We start from the raw sequence: 24,354 nt of genomic DNA on the forward strand, positions 1-24,354 counted from the left end.
GGGACATGTACACTGATCATCAGAGCACTGATGATCAGTGTGCGATGATGATCTGTGTAGCCCCAGCAGCGCCACCTGTCAGTGTCCATCAGTGCAAGCTCTCAGTGCCCATCAGTGCCACATCAATGTCACATATCAGTGCCCATCTGAGCTGCCTTTCAGTGTCACCCATCAGTGCCAGTCAGTGCCACCTATCAATGCCAGTCAGTGCCACTTATCAGTGCTGCCAATCAGTGCCACCTATCAGTGCCAGCCAGTGCCACCTATCAGTGCTGCCAATCAGTGCCAGTCAGTACTGCCTATCAGTGCCTCCTATCAGTGCCCGTCAGTTCTTCCTATCAGTGCCAGTCAGTGCCACCTAACAGTGCCAGTCAGTGCCGCTTATCAGTGCCATATATGAGTGCTGCCTTTCAGTACCCATCAGTGATGCCTGTCAATGCCCATCAGTGCCTCCTCATCAGTGCCCATCAGTGCCACCTATCAATATCCATCAGTGCAGCCTATCAGTGCCCATCAGTGCAGCCTCATTAGCGCACATCAGTGAAGGAGAAAAATCACTTGTTTACAAAATTTTATAACAAAACTAAGAAAAAAATTTTTTTTTCCAAAATTTTCAGTGGTTTTTAGTTTGTTTAAGAAAAAATAAAAAACCCCAGAGGTGATTAAATACCACCAAAATAAAGCTCTATCTGGCACAAAAAAAATGATAAAAATATCATATGGGTACAGTGTTGCATGACCGCGCAATTGTCATTCAAAGTGCAACAGCGCTGAAAGCTGGAAATTGGCCTGGACAGGAGGGGGGTACAAGTGCCCCGTAGGCGAGGGGTTAAGGTATTTTTTTCAACCAAGGAGAAACACAACGGAGGTAACATGAGATTAGGTGCCTACAGCTCCATCTGTTGGCTGAAATGAAGAATGCTAAATAATATTATAGAATTCTTATTTAGATTATAGTGCTTTGGGATTTCTTTATTATATATTACATTTTCATTTGTAAAACAAAGATTGCATGTAGGTAGTAAAATACAATTTGTACAAAAAATTAAACCATTTTCAAATAAAACTGACCCAAAACCATTAGAGTTTCCCAAAAAAGAAACAAATTCACTTGAACCTGACTCGGGGCAAAGGCTGCCGCCTGTATATTTCATCCTTGGATCATTATTACTTGACCAATGCACTCACATATCCTTATGGATGCTTAAGGTGCTTCACTCAAAATAATAATCTGATGTGATCATGCTGACATTAGACCTGGTGATTGGGGGAAAGGGTGAATTTTATCGACAGGTTATTGGGAGCTGTTGCACCTCTTTTATTTTAGCCAGCTATAAAGCCTGATACAGATTTATCCAGCAGCAGTCTAAATCTCGCCATATACACGACCCTCACAGCTCCCCATGAGAGTTACAGCTTTTTAATCAGATCAACGCCGTCCTTTCCTGCCTCATGTAGATGGATGTCGGCACACTGCTAAGGCCCCATGTACACGGGACACTTCTGAACGATGGAAACTGACTGCTGGAAAATGTAGGTTAAAAAACGCATGTTTAGCCGCGTTTGCATACCACGTTTGAGCGTTTGCGTTTAGAAGCGTTTTTTAAAGATAACCCCAGGAGACCTTCCAAAATGCCCAGAATGCACTGAAAAACAATAAAAAAATGAATTATTTCAGACATTTTCAGAGAAATAGAGAGAGCAGAAGCAGAGAGAGCAGTATTTGTTGAGATTAGCTGTCTTTTTTTTTTGTTGTGTTTGGATGTGTTCCAGCCCATTTCTGTCTAACATATTTTCTTTCATGCAAAGCCTCAAAGTATGGAGTACCGGGTCCATTTGAGTACCAGGAAAATGCTTTGCATGCATTTTTCATGATGAAAAAAGGCTCTGGACAGCATCTGGAAATGGAAGAGTTAACAAAAATTTTCAAACGCAAACACCTATAAACGTGGTTAGCCGCGTTTACAAGTGTTTTGCTTTTGAAACGCTGATAAAATCTACTGCTGAACGCAAGTTTTCTGCGTTCAAAAAAATTACTGTAAACTCAACTGCCTGTAAACGACGATGTGCACATGGACACATAGGAGAACATTAGGGAGAGTTCAGGGGCTGCTGAAAAAAACTCTGAACAGCTCCTAAATGTGAGGTTTTCAGCTGCAGTGTACATGAGCCCTAACAGCACAGGCTTGAGCACTCCAACTTGTTCCCAGAAGTTCCTCCCGGTTCAGGAAGCCATTATTACCCCCATCACCCCCCCCCCTTGCTGGATCAGGGGGGCATAGCCTGTGTTATGGAGGGCTGATGGGGTATGTGCATCAGTTTTCCTGTTTAGCACCTATATTTATTTATTTTAGATACTTATATAGCACTGTCAATGTACGCAGCACTTTACATATATATTGTACATTCACATCAGTCCCTAACCCTCAAGGGGTGTACAATCTAAGGTCCCTAACTCACATTCATACATACACATACTAGGGACAATTTAGACAGGAGCCAATTCACCTACCAGCTTGTCTTTGGAGTGTTGGAGGAAACCAGAGTACCTGGAGGAAACCCATGCAGTCACAGGGAGAACATGCAAACTCCAGGCAGGTGGTGCTTTGGCTGGGATTTGAACCAACGACCCTAGTACTGCCAGGTGGAAGTGCTAACCATTTAGCCACTGTGCTGCCCACCTATTTTATTTATTTATTTCAGGTACTTGTATAGCGCCGGCAATTTACGCAGCACTTTACATATATATATTATACATTCACATCAGTCCCTAACCCCTATAGCAGATATGCTTGCTCGTCGCCCTTTTCCAACGTGTTTTCCAACACCTTCACTACCCAAATGTCTGAAACACGAGGCATGCAGAGGTTCACAATGTTGTGTGGTTGTTCCCTACCGGACTTGTTCCTTTATATCTGAACTAAAAGGAGGCCTCGGCACACATTATATTGAAGGACTGGAAATCCTATTTCTTGATTGGGCAAACACATCAGCAACTCCGGCCAACGAATGCTTCAAATTTGTTTTTATGGTGCCAAAACAGTGAATGGTTGGCGGACTTTTTAAGTATGACCTGCGTTCTGCAGTGTGGTTGATTAATTCATGCCACTGGCAACGACTACGTTTGAGGTGTTGGCACCACGGTGTCTAGGAGGAAACGTTCCCATTTTTCCTGCTATAGATAATCATCCCATCCATGTTGCCCATACAGAGTGGATCTCCTATACACAGCGCAGACATCTCAGTCGGGGTATTTGGCGCTGTGTTCTTGGCAGATTTCAGCAGCAGAACTTTTGTGGTTGACATATTATGACATGGGTTTGTTTTGGTGCAAGACACTTTTGGCAGGAGAGTTGCACTAGGGTTAGGATTGTGGCTGTTGTACAATTATTCTGAAAGCCAAACTAGACCTAAATTTGTGAGTTTGTAGGAACAGATTCATAACGTGTGATGTTTTGGGGGTTGTTTAGCGCAAATGTAGCACTCACCAGTGAGCTCAGTCCACGCCAGATATGCCTTTTAAGGGCTTGTTGGTCCACTTTTAATGAAACACAAAGGAAACGTTCACAGCAGTCGGTATCTCTCGCAGGGGTTTCCACCATCACCACAAAATACAGCTTCCTGGCTCTCTATAGCAGCACTGTTGCTCAAGCCTCATGCCTCAGTCCTCCTGACCATCTAGGATAACATCCCCGTGTTCATCTACAAACTCTGTACCTCTGTCAGCTTTTATTGGCTTCCTGCAGCTCCTTATCTAGATATACTCTCTTAAGATCTGATTGAATGTTTGTGTGTGGGAAAATGATATCAGAAGTATTAGGGGTTATGTTGAGGGAAGAAGGGGTTGTTGGGAAGAAGGTTATGAAATACAGAAGCGTTATGGCAGTGGTTCTTAACCTTTTTGGAGGTACTGAACCCCACCAGTTTCATATGCGCATTCACCGAACCCTTCTTAATTGGAAAAATAAAATATGATTTTTAAAATTCAAAACATAGGTATATATTTATACATAGGTGCACAAAATGAACAAAACCATTAAGAACAAAGAACAAAACCATTAAAACATGATTTTCACACAAAAACAAAATAATGAATATTTACCGCAAATCAGTGTGACTTCTGCTGTTGTCTTTCAGAGGCCAGTTCAGAAATGCGCGGCATTACCTTGGCAAGTGCCACTCTCATCTCATTTTCGCAACAAAGTCTGTTCCTTTTCTTCGTCTTTATGTCCAGCATCCTCGAAAAGGATTGCTCGCAAAGATATGTTGTAACAAACGGTATGAAAATTCATCCCCCATAGTAATTCATCCCCCATATAGTAATTCATCCCCCATAGTAATTCATCCCCCATAGTAATTCATCCCTCATAGTAATTCATCCCCCATATAGTAATTCATCCCCCATATAGTAATTCATCCCCCATATAGTAATTCATCCCCCATATAGTAATTCATCCCCCATAGTAATTCATCCCCCATATAGTAATTCATCCCCCATATAGTAATTCATCCCCCATAGTAATTCATCTCTCATAGTAATTCATCCCCCATATAGTAATTCATCCCCCCATATAGTAATTCATCCCCCATATAGTAATTCATCCCCACTATAGTAATTCCTTCCCCATATAGTAATTCATCCCCCATATAGTAATTCATCCCCCATAGTAATTCATCCCCCATATAGTAATTCATCCCCCATAGTAATACATCCCCCATATAGTAATTCATCCCCCATATAGTAATACATCCCCCATATAGTAATACATCCCCCATATAGTAATACATCCCCCATATAGTAATTCATCCCCCATATAATAATTCATCCCCCATATAGTAATTCATCCCCCATAGTAATACATCCCCCATATAGTAATTCATCCCCCATATAGTAATTCATCCCCCATATAGTAATACATCCCCCATATAGTAATTCATCCCCCATATAGTAATTCATCCCCCATAGTAATTCATCCCCCATATAGTAATTCATCCCCCATATAGTAATTCATCCCCCATAGTAATTCATCCCCCATATAGTAATTCATCCCCCATAGTAATACATCCCCCATATAGTAATTCATCCCCCATATAGTAATACATCCCCCATATAGTAATACATCCCCCATATAGTAATTCATCCCCCATATAATAATTCATCCCCCATATAGTAATTCATCCCCCATAGTAATACATCCCCCATATAGTAATTCATCCCCCATATAGTAATACATCCCCCATATAGTAATTCATCCCCCATATAATAATTCATCCCCCATATAGTAATTCATCCCTCATATAGTAATTCATCCCCCATATAGTAATTCATCCCCCATATAATAATTCATCCCCCATATAGTAATTCATCCCTCATATAGTAATTCATCCCCCCTATAGTAATTCATTCCCCATATTAAGTCCCCAAGTCCCCCCTGTGTCAATTCACTTACCTTTGCTCCGCACGTTCCTCTCGCTGTATTCCCGCGCCGTTCCGGTCTTCAGGGCGGACTGTGAGAGGAGCCTAGCTCCTCTCACGTTCGTCACGCTGCCCCGCCTACACACATCCTGACAGCCAATCACTGGCTATCAGGATGTGAGTGGCAGCGAGACTGGCCAATCATTGCATTTGAGTCCCTGCCGCCCGAGAGGAGGGAGGGGAGCGGGCGCCTGGCACACAAGAGCCGCGGCTTGCCGACCACTGGGCTAAGCGATGTTGCGTGACCACCTGCAGCCAATGATGGACAAGCCGGGCATGTCATCACAAATCATATGAGTCGGGTGTGGGTCACCTCCGCCGAACCCCCGAGACTGACTCACCGAACCCCTGGGGTTCGATCGAACCCAGGTTAAGAACCACTGCGTTAGGGGTTAGGCTGAGGGTTGGGGTGAAGGTTATGAAATACAGAAGCGTTAGGGGTTGGGGTGAAGGTTATTGATTAGAAGGAGGGTTAGGGGTTAGGCTGAGGGTTGGGGTGAAGGATATTGATTAGAGGAGGGGTTAGGCTGAGGGTTGGGGTGAAGGATATTGATTAGAGGAGGGGTTAGGCTGAGGGTTGGGGTGAAGGTTATTGATTAGAAGGAGGGTTAGGGGTTAGGCTGAGGGTTGGGGTGAAGGTTATTTATTAGAGGAAGGGTTAGGGGTTAGGCTGAGGGTTGGGGTGAAGGTTATGAAATACAGAAGTGTTAGGGGTTGGGGTGAAGGTTATTGATTAGAAGGAGGGTTAGGGGTTAGGCTGAGGGTTGGGGTGAAGGTTATTGATTAGAGGAGGGGTTAGGCTGAGGGTTGGGGTGAAGGTTATTGATTAGAAGGAGGGTTAGGGGTTAGGCTGAGGGTTGGGGTGAAGGATATTGATTAGAGGAGGGGTTAGGCTGAGGGTTGGGGTGAAGGATATTGATTAGAGGAGGGGTTAGGCTGAGGGTTGGGGTGAAGGTTATTGATTAGAAGGAGGGTTAGGGGTTAGGCTGAGGGTTGGGGTGAAGGTTATTTATTAGAGGAAGGGTTAGGGGTTAGGTTGAGGGTTGGGGTGAAGGTTATGGATTAGAGGAGGGGTTAGGTTGAGGTTTGGGGTGAAGGATATTGATTAGAAGAAGGTTAGGGGTTCGGCTGAGGGTTGGGATGAAGGTTTTTGATTAGAGGAAGCGTTAGGGGTTAGTTTGAGGTTTGGGGTGAAGGATATTGATTAGAGGAAGGGTTAGGGGTTAGGCTGAGGGTTGGGGTGAAGGATATTGATTAGAGGAGGGGTTAGGTTGAGGTTTGGGGTGAAGGATATTGATTAGAAGAAGGTTAGGGGTTCGGCTGAGGGTTGGGGTGAAGGTTTCTGATTAGAGGAAGGGTTAGGGGCTAAGCTGAGGGTTGGGGGTAAAGGATATTGATTAGAAGGAGGGTTAGGGGTTAGGCTGAGGGTTGGGGTGAAGGATATTGATTAGAAGAAGGTTAGGGGTTAGGCTGAGGGTTGGGGTGAAGGATATTGATTAGAACAAGGGTTAGGGGTTAGGCTGAGGGTTGGGGTGAAGGTTTTTGATTAGAGGAAGGGTTAGGGTTTAAGCTGAGGTTTGGGTGAAGGATATTGATTAGAAGAAGGTTAGGGGTTAGGCTGAGGGTTGGGGTGAAAGTTATTGATTAGAAGGAGGGTTAGGCTGAGGGTTGGGGGTGAAGGATATGGATTAGAAGGAGGGTTAGGGGTTAGGCTGAGGGCTGGGGTGAAGGATATTGATTAGAAGAAGGTTAGGGGTTAGGCTGAGGGTTGGGGTGAAGGATATTGATTAGAACAAGGGTTAGGGGTTAGGCTGAGGGTTGGGGTGAAGGTTTTTGATTAGAGGAAGGGTTAGGGGTTAAGCTGAGGGTTGGGGGTAAAGGATATTGATTAGAAGGAGGGTTAGGGGTTAGGCTGAGGGTTGGGGTGAAGGATATTGATTAGAAGAAGGTTAGGGGTTAGGCTGAGGGTTGGGGTGAAGGATATTGATTAGAACAAGGGTTAGGGGTTAGGCTGAGGGTTGGGGTGAAGGTTTTTGATTAGAGGAAGGGTTAGGGTTTAAGCTGAGGTTTGGGTGAAGGATATTGATTAGAAGAAGGTTAGGGGTTAGGCTGAGGGTTGGGGTGAAAGTTATTGATTAGAAGGAGGGTTAGGGGTTAGGCTAAGGGTTGGGGTGAAGATTTTTGATTAGAGGAAGAGTTAGGGTTTAGCTGTGGGTTTAGGGTGAAGGTTATTGATTAGAAGGAGGGTTAGGGGTTAGATTGAGGGTTAGGCTGAAGGTTATGGAATATTGGGGAGCACTAGGAGTTAGGCTTAGGTTGGAGTGAAGGTTTAATGGAGCGTTAGGGGATTGATTGAGGGTTAGGTTGAAGGTTATAAAATAGAGGAAGAGTAAGGGATTAAGCTGGCCTTACATGGCTCGAAATTTGGACGGTTCAGCAGGTACCTGCTGAATTTTGATCCATGTATGGGTTCTGTGGTTGAACAGAAGTTGATCTACTGATCAACCACCCTGTTGGATTGCAGCTGCTCGACCAGCATTTAGCGCTGAACGGTGTATTCTGACGGCGAGGAAGTCTCCCCTCTCTCGGACTACAATAGTTCAGCAGGAGGATTGGGTCAGTTTGTTTTTTTTTGTTCAACCCTTTGGCTGAATGATAAAAAAAAGGGTAATATATGGGCGGTTTTAGGCTGACAGTTATGGAATAGAGGAAGGATTAGGCTGAGAATGAGGGTGAAGGTCATGTAAAAGAGGAAGGTTTAGTGATTAGGTTGAGGGTTGGAGTGAAGGTTATGAATGAGAGGAAGGGTTAGGGATTAGGCTGAGATTTAGTGTGAAGATTATAAATTAGAAGAAGGGTTAGGGATTAAGTTGTGGGTTAGAGTGAAGGCTATGGAATAGAGGAAAGATGGTTAGGGATTAGGCTCAAGGTTATAGAATAGAGGAAAGGTTAGAGCAGTGTTTCTCAACCTTTTTACCTTGGAGGAACCCTTTGCAAAAAATTTGAGATCTCGGGGAACCCCCAAAAATAAATTTCAGATCTACAGCTCACTTAGACCATTAGAGATTAGGTGGAAGATAAGCGTGAAGGTTATGGATTAGAGGAAGGGTAGGGATAGGCTGAAGGTTATAAAAAAGTATATTGAGGGTTATGTATTAACTTCCCAAGCGGTCTGATTATGTCATATTTCTGTGCTCAAAGCGGTACATTTTTTTGCATGGAAATATGTATTTGTTTTATTGTAGGCCTGTAATTTTTAGGAATAACTCACTGAAATCTGTCCGAACAAGAGTCTAGTAAATATCCCGGGTATGTTAAAATTTGAAAAACAAAATCAGAAATTATAATATAATAAATAATCATAAAAAATAATAATATAATAATAATAAATTTAATTCAATATTATAATCAAACCAAAAACACTGAAATTTGAAATATAGCGCCAAGTTCGCACATCACTGAACAAAGTCGCAGAATCGTTTTCAGTGTCTGATGAGGAATTTCCCCACAAATCATTATCACTCAATTCTGCAAGTGGTTCTGATTTACTATCGCTGTTCTCTAGCCGGTCTAAAACCGCTTTTGACCTAAAGGGACGCTTTTTGGACGCCATGGACGTTTCTCAGTTTCCAGGCGGAAAGAACGGTAAAAATGCAGGCAGGGCGCCGGACAAAGCACTCGGGACACAATGTATGTGAAATGGTTTGATACAGGAATGTTATACTATGTGATTTCAGTGTATTTAGTGAATGTCACTTTTTGAAATTTCTACATTTCCCGCCAATTCCGTCTCCCGTACGTCCCGACGTCGCAGGGAACGGAACCCGGAAGACGGATGCCGGCATCGGCTGGAGGACATTACAGGGGACACTGCAGGAGGGACATCGAGGGAGCGCAGGACAAGGTAAGTGCAGAAGAGATCCCGGAGCAACGCTGCAAGGTATTCCCGAGTGTAGCTCTGGGTTACCGCTTGTGGTGCTGAAACTTTACCCCGAGCTACACTCGGGAATACCGCCAGGGAGGTTAAAGGAAGGGTTAGCGGTTAGGCTGAAGGTTATGGAATAGAGGAAAGGTTTGTGGTTAGGTTAAAGATTACGGTGAAGGTTATGGATTGGAGGATAGGTAGGGATAGACTGAAGGTTATAAAATAAAAGTAGGGGTTAGACTGAAGGGTATGTATTAGAGGAAGGGTTAGAGGTTAGGTTGAGGGTTAGAGTGAAGGTTATGTATTAGAGCAGCGTTTCTCAACCAGGATGCCCAGGCACCCTGGGGTGCCTTGAGGTTTCTTCAGGGGTGCCTTGGCAAAATGTCTAAAAATTGCCAAAAAAGTGTATACAAGCCAGTGGGTGGAACAAGCCTGCCTTTTAGTTACACAAAGCCATAAGTTTTCATTGTGCACCATTATGACCTTCCAGCCGCTGGCATCCTGATAACCAATGACCATCAGTTGATAATGTCAGCTGCCTGCACAGCATCCTAGTTTGACCCTCCCCTGCCCCTCTCCATCAGTGCTGGGGTCATATTAGTTGCTGGAGAATGAGGGAGAAGAGAAACATTAAAATACTACTCAGTACCAGTGTACAAAAGTGTGCTTTGGAAGAATAAATCACCTCTAATGTTGAGTGTCCTACAAGTGTGGATGTTGCGTTATATAAAACTATTAGAATAGATTTTTTGCATATTTTAGAATGGGGTGCCTCGGGACTGTCCGTAATTTTAAAGGGTGTCTCAGGACTGTCCATAATTTTAAAGAGTGCCTTGACTGAAACAAGATTGAGAAACACTGCCTTAGAGGAAGGGTTAGAGGTTAGATTGAGGATTAGGGTGAAGGATATGTATTAGAGGAAGGGTTAGAGGTTAGGTTGAGGATTAGGTGAAGGGTATGTATTAGAGGAAGGGTTAGAGGTTAGGTTGAGGATTAGGGTTAAAGTTATTGGTTAGAGGAAGGGTTAGAGGTTAGGTTGAGGTTTAGGGTGAAGGTTTTTGGTCAGAGGAAGGGTTAGAGGTTAGCTTGAGGATTAGGGTGAAGGTTATGTATTAGAGGAAGGGTTAGAGGTTAGGTTGAGGATTAGGGTGAAGGATATGTATTATTAGAGGAATGGGTAGACGTTAATTTGAGGATTAGGTGAAGGGTATGTATTAGAGGAAGACTTAGAGGTTAGGTTGAGGATTAGGGTGAAGGGTATGTATTAGAGTAAGGGTTAGAGGTTAGGTTGAGGATTAGGTGAAGGGTATGTATTAGAGGAAGGGTTAGAGGTTAGGTTGAGGATTAGGATGAAGGGTATGTTTTAGAGGAAGAGTTAGAGGTTAGGTTGAGGATTAGGGTGAAGGGTATGTATTAGAGGAAGGGTTAGAGGTTAGGTTGAGGATTAGGGTGAAGGGTATGTATTAGAGGAAGGGTTAGAGGTTAGGTTGAGGATTAGGGTGAAGGTTATTGGGTTAGAGGAAGGGTTAGAGGTTAGGATGAGGATTAGGGTGAAGGTTATGTATTAGAGGAAGGGTTAGAGGTTAGGTTGAGGATAAGGGTGAAGGGTATGTATTAAAGGAAGGGTTAGAGGTTAGGTTGAGGATTAGGGTGAAGGTTATTGGTTAGAGGAAGGGTTAGAGGGTAGGATGAGGATTAGGGTGAAGGTTATGCATTAGAGGAAGGGTTAGAGGTTAGGTTGAGGATTAGGGTGAAGGGTATGTATTAGAGGAAGGGTTAGAGGTTAGGTTGAGGATTAGGGTGAAGGTTATTGGTTAGAGGAAGGGTTAGAGGTTAGGTTGAGGATTAGAGTGAAGGTTTTTGGTCAGAGGAAGGGTTAGAGATTAGGTTGAGGATTAGGGTGAAGGGTATGTATTAGAGGAAGGGTTAGAGGTTAGGTTGAGGATTAGGGTGAAGGGTATGTATTAGAGGAAGAGTTAGAGGTTAGGTTGAGGATTAGAGTTAAAGTTATTGGTTAGAGGAAGGGTGAGAGGTTAGGTTGAGGTTTAGGGTGAAGTTTTTTGGTCAGAGGAAGGGTTAGAGGTTAGCTTGAGGATTAGGGTGAAGGTTATTGGTTAGAGGAAGGGTTAGAGGTTAGGTTGAGGATTAGGGTGAAGGTTATTGGTTAGTGGAAGGGTTAGAGGTTAGCTTGAGGATTAGGGTGAAGGTTATTGGTTAGAGGAAGGGTTAAAGGTTAGGTTGAGGATTAGGGTGAAGGTTATTGGTTAGAGGAAGGGTTAGAGGTTAGGTTGAGGATTAGGGTGAAGGGTATGTATTAGAGGAAGGGTTAGAGGTTAGGTTGAGGATTAGGGTGAAGGGTATGTATTAGAGGAAGAGTTAGAGGTTAGGTTGAGGATTAGAGTTAAAGTTATTGGTTAGAGGAAGGGTGAGAGGTTAGGTTGAGGTTTAGGGTGAAGTTTTTTGGTCAGAGGAAGGGTTAGAAGTTAGCTTGAGGATTAGGGTGAAGGTTATTGGTTAGAGGAAGGGTTAGAGGTTAGGTTGAGGATTAGGGTGAAGGTTATTGGTTAGTGGAAGGGTTAGAGGTTAGCTTGAGGATTAGGGTGAAGGTTATTGGTTAGAGGAAGGGTTAGAGGTTAGGTTGAGGATTAGGGTGAAGGTTATTGGTTAGTGGAAGGGTTAGAGGTTAGTTTGAGGATTAGGGTGAAGGTTATTGGTAGAGGAAGGGTTAGAGGTTAGGTTGAGGATTAGGGTGAAGGTTATTGGTTAGAAGAAGGGTAGGGGGCTAGGCTGATGATTATAAAGGTTATATAGCAGTTAGGATGGTTAGGCTGAAGGTTATGGATTAGTTAGAAGAGTTGGGTTGAGGTTTAGGGTTAAACTGTCCACGAATATTACTGTCTGAATTTTGTTTTGCGTAAGAGCCCACTTAACTACTCTCTGGCCAGGTAGACCCCCAGGTTACATAATTGTAAATTTTGTATCTCTAACAGGTGAACTAGAAACATTTTTGTGCAGCTAGCTTTTAGGAGTTTGACTGAGAATGTGGATTAGGAATCGGGGTTCGATTAGGGTAAAATGGTTCTTGTCCGTTTTCGATGCTCATTGCTGCTCTGAAGACTACTATGCAAAATAAGTGCCGTCAGAGAAAATGTACTTATGCTCAATTTATGGATGTAAAAATTCCATGTGCCACGCCATAGCCTTGCCAAAAGCAACCGCGCCCGACAGCCTACGCGCGGGTGGCGGAGTAGAGCTACGCCAAGGCGGCGCAGCTTTCCCCGCAAGTGTTAAGCCTCTCCTTCAGCAAATCTCTCAAGGCTCCTTTTGGTTTCGACTTGAACTCGTATGCGAGTGGATTTAATCTCTTTGACGTTAGTGCTCAGGCGGGGATAGGGGGGGGGGGAGCATGCGTTAGCATGAGGGGGCTTTGGGGGGTGGGGAGAGCTGTTATCGCAGCATGTCTCCTCTTTTCCCCATTGTATAGCGCACCCCGGAGGTAAGCGCTTATTCCGAGCTTTTCGTCCTAACGAGCAGCTCCTGAACCTGTGTGCGCCGTGTTTAATTGCCAAGGAGTGAAAGGCATAAAACCCAGCTCTGCCTCCCCCAGCGCCAGGAGGGGGAATATGAGGCGCGTGGAACAATACGGCGAGTTGGGAGGGAGGGGGGGGGAACGCCGCTTTTCCATTTGCGGCAAAAACACTTAGCCGTGCCTTGTTACATCTCCATCACAGTGTGTCATTATGTTTCTCAATGTGTACTTTACGACCCGCTGGAAGGGGGACGACATTAAAGCAAACACAAGCCGCTCTCGCTGCTATTAACCCTTCCCATCCCTCTGCGACGCTCACCGGCGGAAGCTCTTCCTGCGGGCAGATTTTACATTAACCCAATTCACAGATGAATTTACGGAACAATGCGTATTTATTTCCAAAGTACGTCATGAAGGCCCACTGAATGCTCTGTAGTGTCATAAATTATTATTATTTTTTTTTATTAAATATTAAAGACGATTGGACAATATTTTACGCCTCCCCCAACCTCCAGGTCTTTCTTATTATGGTGCTGCTTGATTATATATATTGCATATACCTAAAGAGAACCAGTCTTTGCAGGTCCCGGGCAGGAATGGGAATATTCAGTCTCGAATGGAAGATTTGCACTTGTTCGGTTGTTTAGTTGTATGTATTCTGCGTCTGACTCCCCAGCTTGAAGGACAGGAGTCAGAGATCAGTAGGAGTCTGACAGCTGCTGCCTGACCTGACTTGATAGCTGCTGCCTGACCTGACTTGACAGCTGCTGCCTGACCTGACTTGACAGCTGCTGCCTGACCTGACTTGACAGCTGTTGCATGACCTGACTTGATAGCTGCTGCCTGACCTGACTTTATAGCTGCTGCCTGACCTGACTTGAAAGCTGCTGCCTGACCTGACTTGATAGCTGCTACTTGACCTGACTTGACAGCTGCTGCCTGACCTGACTTGACAGCTGCTGCCTGACCTGACTTTACAGCTGCTGCCTGACCTGACTTGACAGCTGCTGCCTGACCTGACTTGACAGCTGCTGCCTGACCTGACTTGACAGCTGCTGCCTGACCTGACTTGACAGCTGCTACCTGACCTGACTTGACAGCTGCTGCCTGACCTGACTTGACAGCTGCTGCCTGACCTGACTTGACAGCTGCTGCCTGACCTGACTTGACAACTGCTGCCTGACCTGACTTGACAACTGCTGCCTGACCTGACTTGACAGCTACTACCTGACCTGACTTGACAGCTGCTACCTGACCTGACTTGACAGCTGCTGCCTGACCTGACTTGACAGCTGCTGCCTGACCTGACTTGACAGCTGCTGCCTGACCTGACTTGACAACTGCTGCCTGACCTGACTTGACAGCTACTGCCTGATCTGACTTGACAGCTGCTGCCTGACCTCACCTGAGGGCCTTTTTCCACAATCATGTTGCAGTTAGGCAAAAACAGCGCATGCGTTACGGTGAGGTTTCTTGGATGGTACAACGATGCATCTACAGAGCGCGCCACGATGTAAGAGAAGTGTGTCGCAGTTAAAATAAAAGTGTGACTTCTCCTGCTCTGGGGCATAATCAAAATGAACAGACGGCGGCGGCAACACAGCATGCGGCAACACGCAACATCTTAAATTGCGGCAAAGCACGTTGGTGTGAATAGGCCCTGCTGTGTGCACATGAGCAGATTTTGCTAGAGCGTTCATGCTACTAAAATCACCCATGATTGGCGGTGATTATTCCCCGGCGATTGCCACATATTCTTTAAGGCTCCATGTATACTAGTTCAAAAAACACTGGAAAAAACACTAGATTAAAGAAAGGCTGGTAATAGCGGTTTTTAGTAGCGTTTCCGTAGTGTTTAGAAGCATTCATGAGCATTAGTGTTAGCTAGAAAAAAAGCGGTTAGGAGTGTTTTAGTAGCGTTTAGTTTTTTTTTTCTGCCAGAAAAACACTCCCAAAAACTCTAAAAAAAAAAATTTTTCCGCTCCTAAAGGCTGAAGCTTAAAAAACACTCCTAGCCTAAAACAGTGTGCATGGACACGTAGGGTAACACGTTTAGCTTCTAGGAGTAGAAAGAAAAATGCTGATAGCTTCTAGGAGCTTAGAAAAATGCTAGTGTGCATGAAGCCTATATGTTGTATTATTTATTTATTTCAGGTACTTATATAGTGCTGTCACTTTACACATATATATTGTACATTCACATCAGTCCCTAACCCTCAAGGGGTGTACAATCTAAGGTCTCTAACTCACATTCATACATACACATACTAGGGACAATTTAGACAGGAGCCAATTCACCTACCAGCATGTCTTTGGAGTGTGGGAGGAAACCCACACAGGCACAGGAAGAACATGCAAACTCCAGGCAGGTGGTGCCGTGGCTGGGATTCGAACCAACGACCCGAGTACTGCCAGGCAGAAGGGCTAACCATTTAGCCACTGTATTGCCCCTATGTAGTGATCAATAACACAGATCTGGAGTACTGTGCGATCAATAGCCATTAATCCCCTTTACATTCTGAACTAAATTGTTCCCTATGGGTAGCAATCAATTGCTAGCAAATGCTGGGCGATCATGGCTTTCTACAAAGTTACAGTGTTGCAGTCTGAACACTGGGGGAAGGGAGACTAAGGAAATGCTTCCTCCCGCCTGCAGCAGATTGATGACATCTTCTCAGCCTAGGCGAAGTCACTGATTGGAGCTAAAGGAAGGCTTTTCAATTATAAAAGGTGGAGCTATTCTGATTTGTCAGAAATGTATTCATTTTGGACTTGTAGAGTTCCCAGCTCCATTCCCATTTGCCAGGTGTTGGTCTCCTTTTATTTGAATTTCTGTTTTTAGCATGGAGAGATGGCAGCAGGAGGGCTGATCTCCATGTGCCACAATGAGGTTTCATGGGCACATAAAGTGGCTTTTTGTTGGGGAGTTTTCCATTCTGAAAGGGTATATGTGAACCCTCACCTTGTAAAAACAACCTATACAGTTTAAGATAGAAATAAGAGGCAAAACATGTATATATAGAGATAAAAGACACTCTAAACACTTTTTTTTCCTTTTGTGTTCTAAGTGATCACATTCCCTGCATAGAGGTGGGGAAGAAGAAACAGCAAGACACTGATCTTCCCAGTGAATGGCTGTGCAGGGGGAGGGGGGCGTGTCAGGACAAGTCTGATCATTGGAGGGGAGCAGGATGAGTTCTCAGCACAGCTAGAGAACTGACCACGCTGTGCTCTCATACCTATTGTGTTCAGTTTTTTATAGGAAAGCAGAGGGATTTGCAGGGATTTCACATAAAGAAAGAAATACAAAGAGAACAGGATACCTTTTCATACAAGCACATGATCTTCCCAGTGAATGGCTGTGCAGTGGGATGGGGGTGTGTCAGGACAAGTCTGATCATTGGAGGGGAGCAGGATGAGTTCTCAGCACAGCTAGAGAACTGACCACGCTGTACTCTCATACCTATTGTGGTCAGTTTTTCATAGGAAAGCAGAGGGACTGGCAGGGATTTCACATAAAGAAAGCAATGCAAAGAGAACAGGATACCTTTTCATACAACGACATGATCTTCCGAGTGAATGGCTGTGCAGTGGGATGGGGGTGTGTCAGGACAAGTCTGATCATTGGAGGGGAGCAGGATGAGTTCTCAGCACAGCTAGAGAACTGACCACGCTGTACTCTCATACCTATTGTGGTCAGTTTTTCATAGGAAAGCAGAGGGACTGGCAGGGATTTCACATAAAGAAAGCAATGCAAAGAGAACAGGATACCTTTTCATACAACGACATGATCTTCCCAGTGAATGGCTGTGCAGTGGGAGGGGGTGTGTCAGGACAAGTCTGATCATTGGAGGGGAGCAGGATTAGTTCTCAGCACAGCTAGAGAACTGACCGCGCTGTGCTCTCATACCTATTGTGGTCAGTTTTTTATAGGAAAGCAGAGGGACTGGCAGGGATTTCACATAAAGAAAGCAATACAAAGAGAACAGGATACCTTTTCATACAAGTACATGGTACAGCCGACACATATCAGGAATATGAAATGTAGGGTTTACGTTTTCTTTAAAAGAAGCCAGTGGGAAATTCAGTCCATGGGCATCCACCCCTCTGTAATGTACAACAGTTCTGCTTGGTTCACACCTGTGCGGGTGGTGCCGCTGCGGACCCGCATGAAAATCCATGCAGCCGCACCACCCGCACAGAGGAATGCGGACCCACGGGTGGGTGCCATTAGTTCTAATGGCACACCGCCCGCACTGGAAAATGCAACCGTACTGGGAACCGAGGTTCCTGTGTGGGCTGCGTTTTCAGAAGAAGTGCAGGGACTTCTTCCCTGTGTGTCACAGGGCACGGGAGTCCATTCAAATGAATGGGCTCTTGTACCCACGCAAAACACGGCCCCAGGGGTAATTCACTACTGGAGCTCTGCTGAGATCTTTGCAAGGCCCTCAACCAGTAAGGATCCTAGAGTCCTCTCCTTCCAGTTCCCAGTGCCTGAAATATGTTAGGCAGTGAAGTAAAGCCTAGCTGGCTCACTGTGCCGGCCTAAGCCTGATTTCTGGGGCTTATAGGAAGCAGAGGAAGGACGCAGTTCAGGTCATTGGGGCTCAGGACATAGAAATTACATTACAGTTCAGAAAATAGTAACCACATAACCAGTAAGAATTGATTGCATTGTGTTGGGCCGGAGTTACACTTTAACAATGGTATGAAAAGGGGGCACTGATTTCCCCTGTGATTGGTTGACAGATTCTGGAAAACATGGCTGATACCTGGAGTGGCCTATCAGCGATTTGTTTTCACTGGTAAAAAAAATACTCACTAGGAAAATGAAAATATATAATCTGATTGGCTGCTGAATTACGGCCGCTTCCCCATCACGTGTAAATGTCACCCCCCCCCCCCCCCTTAGATACGAGGGGTTAATCTCTGTGAACACGTCTGGCCTTCCTGGCACCCGGCGGACGCTTTGGCTGCTTTTTTGGATGCCGTGACCCGTTCCCCTGCCAAGTGACATGCAGCCTGCGTGTGGGGAGCCCTGCCAAGTCTACACAATGCCTCTTTAACACGGCTACGGCTACAGCCCTCTCCCCATTGGCTCTTAAGCTCTTGGTTTCCTCTGTTAAATAAATAAATTACTAGTTCTTCCAAACCACAGACTCCCCCCTTCCCACACTCCCCACATCCTCCCTAGCGGAGGCCTGCTTAAATGGCATTTACAAAAATCCTAAAGCGCAACTCTAGCCATCTGCTGATGCTGGATACGACTTTCCACGCAATTTATGGCTGAAGAATGTAATTTGCCTCCCTGGTTCCTCCCTCCTTATCAGCATCATAAAGACATTCTTCTTTATTTATTTTATATAGCGCCGTCAATTTATGTAGCACTTTACATATATATTGTACATTCACATCAGTCCCTAACCCTCAAGGGGTGTACAATCTAAGGTCCCTAACTCACATTCATACATACACATACTAGGGACAATTTAGACAGGAGCCAATTAACCTACCAGCATGTCTTTGGAGTGTGAGAGGAAACCAGAGTACCCGGAGGAAACCCATGCAGGCACAGGGAGAACATAAAAACTCCAGGCAGGTGGTCCTGTGGTTGGCATTCGAGCCAACGACCCGAGTACTGCCAGGCGGAAGTGCTAACCACTTAGCCACTGTGCTGCCCATATTTTAAAAATAAAACCTTTCCATTACATACCTTCTTTTAGACCCAGTGATGTCATCACTGGGTCTCTATTCTTCTTTATGCAATGCAGAGAGATCATGGCTAGTGGGAGGGGCAGGCAGGCAGCTGTACATAGCTTCTTGAAAACATCCCAGCCCCTTTCCTCAGTACTCCTCTCAAGAGCAGGCAGTTGGTGGGCTCTTGGGAGGAGTTCTGTAAACATCAGAATGCCTTGCAGGGTGGGTGTCAGTCTGGAGGAGGGGGGCATTCATAGGCAGGCTGCATTTGTATGTAAGATGAGAAAAAGGAGAGAAGCGCCTCTAAGTGCAATAAGTCTTTTAATTCAAGTCTAAATGTAGAAACACTCACATGTGTGAAGTAATCATAAGCATAAAAATCGTGGTTAACAATCGTTAACGGTGGGGTGGTGACCCGGGTGAAGAGCCGTCACCTCTCTGCGATGTGGGGAGGTCAGCTCTTGGCTGGAACAGCGTGGTGGCTGGAGGGGGAACAGCGGTGAGGCCAGCCTTCATGCACGTCCTCCCTCAGAGCCGGATGGAACGCACGCTGGAACGTAGCCGTGATGACGTCAGATCCCAGGGTGCACTGCGACGCGTTTCGGAGCATGCACTGGCCGTGGAAGGCGAAAGTGCACTCCTTTTTCAAGCAGCTGCACGTTCCAGTGTGCGTTCCATCCGGCTCTGAGGACTAATACCACCATCACCCATACTACCACTTCCCAGGACTTTGCAGTGTTTGCGCTGTTACAACCCTTCCTCATTTTTTCTGATGCATTTGTATGTAGTCTGCCTTAGTCCTCCTGCACACGGGACATTTTTACAGAGGCTGTTTTTGGCTTTTGATGATTTTTTCTACAACCAGTAAACCCCCCAGCATGTTATTTATTTCAGGTACTTATATAGCGCCATCACTTTACACAGCACTTTACCTATATATTGTACATTCACATCAGTCCCTAACCCTCAAGGGGCGTACAATCTAAGGTCCCTAACTCACATACATACACATACTAGGGACAATTTAGACAGGAGCCAATTCACCTACCAGCATGTCTTTGGAGTGTGGGAGGAAACCAGAGTATCTGGAGGAAACCTACACAGGAACAGGGAGAACATGCAAACTCCAGGCAGGTGGTGCCGTGGCTGGGATTTGAACCAATGACCCTAGTACAGCCAGGAGGAAGTGCTAACCATTTAGCCACTGTGCTGCCCATGTTATCCTATGTGTTTTTTAGCTGTAAAACTCTAACACTGAAAAATGTGGCAAAAGCGGTAAAACTCAGTAAACCGCCACAAATCTGTGTTTTTGGACTTTTTTGGACCAAAGAACATTTTTTTTGGTTAAAAAAATGCTAAAGACTGCAAACACAGAAAAACGTGGGAAAACACCGCCAATCGTGGCTAAACGCTAATGCAAAAATGCTAAAAAAAAAGCTGAAAACTCACATTTTTAACATGATTTTACACAGCTAATGTTACCAGCGTTATGAAAACGCCCCGTGTGAATGAGCGCTTAGGTAACGCCCACATGTGATACTGAACTCTATGATTGAATGAACCATAATCCAATGAATTACAGGGGCGGGCCAGGGACAGTCAGGCTAGGGAGGAGAGGCTTGATGAGGCTGGATGTCCTTCATCCAGGAAATCAGGTGGGCTCACAGTTATTGTACAGCAATGAGCCATTATTATCACACGCTACACAAACACAGCGCGGTCACATGGTACCAAGATGGACGAGGAGGGGTGTGTCTTACAAGATGGTCCCCTGTGCCTCAATAGATGGGTGGGGCCCATAAGAAAGGACACTCCTTTTCTTTAGCATAGGTAAGGCCTCATGTACACTGCAGTTGTTAAACTGACGTTCAGGAGCTTTCTGCATTTTTATCAGCAGCCCCTGAACTCTCCCTAATGTTTTCCTATGTGTCACAAAGTCGTATTTCCATATGTATACAAAGTCATTTACAGTCGTTTACAGGCAGTTGAGTTTACAGTCGTTTTTTTTTAATGCACCAAACTTGCGTTCAGGAGTAGATTTTATCAGCATTTCAAACACCAAACGCTTGTAAATGCCTCTAACCGCGTTTATAAGCGTTTGCGTTTGGAAGTGTTTTTTAACTGTTCCATATCCAGATGCTGTCCAGAGCCTTTTTTCATCATCAGAAATGCATGCAAAGCGTTTCCCATGTATTCAAATGGACCCGGTACACCAGCGCAGTCAGTTGCAGGTTTGGCGTGAAGGAAACAATGGTAGAACGCACCGCATTATGCTCATGATGGGATCCATAGTGAATACAACCAGAAAAGACAGGTCATCTTCACACATACTGCTCTCTCTGCTTCTGCTCTCTCTATTCCTCTCAAAATGTCTGAAATAGTACATTTTTTACTGTAAGTATAAAAGCTAGTGAGCGCTCTAAAATATAATGAAAACAGCTAACGCACAATGGTAAACCAAAAATACCAAATAGATAGTAATGTAAACGGGGGTGCAGCGCTAAAAACTCAGTAAATATAAAATATCTCCAATAAATAGTTCATAAGTAAATGATTAAAAAACAGTTCATAAAGTGACTCTTGTGCTCTTGTTATTTCTGGAACCGGTGTCCGTGATATAGTAAGTAATGCACACTCACCAGACGCGCATATAAAATGCGCCTTTCAATCAATATTCCAGATGTCATCAATATTGGGTCAGGAACTAGGTGGTCTTCCCTCTAAGGGATGGTAGGTCGTCAGACAGGATTCTTAGGGGCTTTATGAATGATCCACGTCCACCAGAGTTCCCTTTAAGGGGTTAAACTGGTAATGCAATACCAATTTAACCCCTTAAAGGGAACTCTGGCATTTTATATGCGCAAAAACGATTTCTCCTGCGCTCCGGGACCCAGGCCGGTGGTGAGTAGATGGAAAACACTCCAGAGAGGCAACCACCGGAGTATCCAAAGTCGTGCAGCTCCAAACCAAGGCTGGGGAAGCCCGAACAAACTGTGAAGTGAAACAACAAGAAGCGCACCAACCTTGTGCATTACCTCAGTAACCAAAATTTATTTAATGAAGGAATGGTACTCACAAACAGCGGATAAAAACAGGCATGTAAGTCCACCAAGGGACTTCAAACGCAAGAGACCAGCACGAATCCCATCATGGGTGTAGGTACTCAGTCCAGCTGACGCGTTACGAAGAACTCTGAGCTCTGAGGAAGAAGGCTTGACCTTCGAAACGCATCAGCTGGACTGAGTACCTACACCCATGATGGGATTCGCGCTGGTCTCTTGCGTTTGAAGTCCCTTGGTGGACTTACATGCCTGCTTTTATCCGCTGTTTGTGAGTACCATTCCTTCATTAAATAAATTTTGGTTACTGAGGTAATGCACAAGGTTGGTGCGCTTCTTGTTGTTTCATTTTATATGCGCATCCAGTGAGTGCGCATTACTTACTATATCACTGCACGGACACCGGTTCCAGAAATAACAAGAGCACGAGAGTCACTTTATGAACTGTTTTTTAATCATTTACTTATGAACTATTTATTGGAGATATTTTATATTTACTTAGTTTTTAGCGCTGCACCCCCATTTACATTACTAGTTAATTTTTTACTGTTTTTCAGTGCATTCTGGGCATTCTGGAAGGTCTCCTGAGGTTATCTTGAAAAAACTCTTCTAAACTCAAAACGCGCATAAACTCAGTATGCAAACGCGGCTAAAACAGACGTTTTTTAACCTATGTTTTCCAGCAGTCAGTTTCCATCGTTCAGAAGAGTTTTCCAAATGCCCTGTGTACATGGAGCCTAAGAAAAGTCCCTTAATATGTCATTTTTATGTATCTGCAGGATCAGATACACACTGGAATTTGGTTGTTATTGTTATCTGCAGCCTTGCTGCCGTCCCACCCCACTTCCCCTGACTGGCAGCATTTCAAATAAAAGCAGAACGTCTGTCCGCCATGTCATCATCAGCAGGAGAGGAAAGAAGTGCGAAGGTCGTTGTGCCACCAGGAAGAATCGGAGCGCTCATTGCCTACCACTTCCCGTCGTAGAGAATTTCCCACACGCTCTCTCTGAGCCTCTCTATTCTTCAAAGAATAAAATGTTTCTTTTGGGAATCTGTTACAAAGTTTCATACCTGGAAATCCTAAAAGTAACAGCAGTTCCAGCTGTAGGCTGACAACGTTAATCCCCTGCCTCACAATTGGCAGCAGCGTTGTCAGCCTGCCCAGCTGGCTGTTGAGCTGCCTATTTAATGAAAGGGAATTCCCAAATTCTATCCAAAATTAGCAAAAACCCCCTAGAATTTGGTTTGAAGCCGACTCTTGACGACCTTTGACCTTGCGCGTTCACCTTGTCAGTCTGAAGAGCCTCACGGGCGTTGGGGTTAACGAGTTAACGCGGCGATCACTCATGCTGGCTGTAATTGGTTGTGATTATTTGAGAACGTTTTCCGGGCATGAAACGTCCCTCGAAGAGGGGCCGCGAGAGAGGCGAGCCCCGTATCGAGCGGGACGCGGACGCCTTAATTGAGCTCATGCTCTCTGTATATAAACAGATGGCTGCTTTAAATCAATTATTCCTCATTTGTGTAACCGGCACTGACTTCCTGACAGTGAGCGAGGGAAGCGCGGGAGGGGGGGGGCGGCGTGCGCAGCTCATCCTCCCGGATAATAATAACTCATCACCTGAGCTAAGCAGGCCACTAACTGCGCATCGGGGGATTTCCAACTGCACACTTATTAATGGCTTTCAGATCGCTGAAAGGGACTGGCTTTTAATGCAAATCATTTTTTTTTTTCCAGATTCTTCATATTTTGAAAACCTTCCGTATTATTTGTATATTAGTTGTATTATCTGCTATCATTTTGGCTTGTTACATATGCAGCCTCTGCTTCCTGCTCTGCCGTGATGATCCCCTTATCTCCCTGCAAGCCTGCCAGACAGGGCCTGATGGAAGCAAGACTCGCTCACCACAAAGGCTGCCAGCGATCATGTGATTCCTACTGGCCATGCTTTATAGAACCTTTCACTGTGAGGGCCACATCATATAATTTACAGATATCTGGGAGCCAAAAAAACAGATTTGAAAGCTCTATGAATAATAAATGAATAAATATGTTTTACTTAGATCTGTTTTGGATGCAGCGTGATATCATTCAGAACAAAAGAAAAAGAGCTTAAGTAAAACATGGCAAAGTCACCTCCTTACATCAGAGTCCCTATCAGTGCCCCCCTTATATTTGAGACCAAATCAGAGCCCCCCTTATATTAGAGTTCCCATCAGATCCCCCCTTATATCAGAGTACCCATAAGGTCCCCCTTATATCAGAGTCCCAATCAGTGCCCCCCTTATATTAGAGTTCCCATCAGATCCCCCCATATATCAGAGTTCCCATCAGATCCCCCCTTATATCAGAGTTCCAATCAGTGCCCCCTTTATATTAGAAACTGAATCAGAGTCCCCCTTATATTAGAGTTCCCATCAGATCCCCCCTTATATTAGAGTTCCCATCAGATCCCCCCTTATATCAGAGTACGCATCAGATCCATCTTATATCAGAGTACCCATCAGATCCCCCCTTATATCAGAGTTCTCATCAGATCCCCCCTTATATTAGAGTTCCCATCAGATCCCCCGTTATATCAGAGTTCCCATCAGATCCATCTTATATCAGAGTACCCATCAGATCCCCCCTTATATCAGAGTACCCATCAGGTCCCCCCTTATATCA

At 44.8% G+C, this 24,354-nt stretch overlaps 1 protein-coding gene and 1 pseudogene across 2 annotated transcripts in view; one reads left to right on the plus strand and one right to left on the minus strand.

Annotated features, from left to right (window-relative positions):
* The window catches only part of GSE1 (Gse1 coiled-coil protein), a 555,158-nt gene that overhangs the window by 130,067 nt on the left and 400,737 nt on the right, over positions 1-24,354 (plus strand). The window lies entirely within an intron of this gene.
* Positions 13,629-23,034, minus strand: LOC149448983 (uncharacterized; annotated as a pseudogene).

This window comes from Staurois parvus, unplaced genomic scaffold (genome assembly GCF_062004578.1).
Source record: "Staurois parvus isolate SC_StPar_1 unplaced genomic scaffold, SC_StPar_1.0 ptg000646l, whole genome shotgun sequence".
In the NCBI taxonomy this organism is placed as follows: domain Eukaryota; kingdom Metazoa; phylum Chordata; class Amphibia; order Anura; family Ranidae; genus Staurois; species Staurois parvus.